Here is a 945-nt window from a genome sequence, read left to right on the forward strand (position 1 = left end):
CCCCCCCCCCCCCCCCCCCGTCGTGTCCTGGGGGAACCGCTGCACGGAGACACATCTGGATCAGCTGGACTTCAGACAGATTAACTTGGATCTCTGCTGTGGTCCGACATGAAGAAAAATCCTTCGCTCTTCAGGTTTTGGTTCATATAGAAAAGTCCACCTTTAGGCTGAATTTGTCTTCACCCCGTCTGGACAGGAAATTGTCTGTCTGCAGCCTGGACGTATGTCAGCATCAGAAACAGGCTTTCCATCAGGTGTTTGGGTCACCTGGTGGCTTCCTGTTTCCTGAGGGCTCAGACGTCTTATCTGAGCCGTCTGTTTGAGAATAAAAACGCACGCTGGCGTTTTTAAACTCTCTGCTCCGAGCCTCCAGATGTTCATGTGACGATTCTTACAACAAACATCCAGTTTCTGCTCCCAGCTTTAATAATCTGCACTTCTGTCCGAGGAAACTCTTCCTCCGCCGTCCGGTTCATCACACGAGGATCTTTTCTTCTGAAGCTGAATCTTAATTATATTTATTAAAAACCATCTATTAACTGCTGCTCTCTTCTCAACTCGTTAATCTAAAGAAGAACCTTCCTCAGCTCTCCTTTCTGCCTTAAATTCTTTCTCTTTAGTGCAGCTTTGGGCTAAAAACCAAACACCTGTTCTCTGATTTAAATAAAGAAAGTAGCTGTGTGTGTAACCATCTGTCAGTCAGGAAGGAAGGAAGGCTCCACGCAGCTTCCTGTTCAGGTTTACGGAACAAAAACAGCCTAAAACCTGAACTGCATCAGAAGAAAACGTCTTTATTTTTTACCTTTGTTCTTTGTTGGAGCTCACAGTTTGATGGAGAAAGGTAAGAAAAGATGATTTACCCAGAATGCACTGCAGCTGTCAGCACAGCGGTGGAGGGCTGATGGTTTGGGCTGATTCTGGAGTCAGATGTGAGGCCATCTGTCC

The sequence above is a fragment of the Kryptolebias marmoratus genome, linkage group LG11 (assembly GCF_001649575.2).
Source record: "Kryptolebias marmoratus isolate JLee-2015 linkage group LG11, ASM164957v2, whole genome shotgun sequence".
NCBI classification, from domain to species: domain Eukaryota; kingdom Metazoa; phylum Chordata; class Actinopteri; order Cyprinodontiformes; family Rivulidae; genus Kryptolebias; species Kryptolebias marmoratus.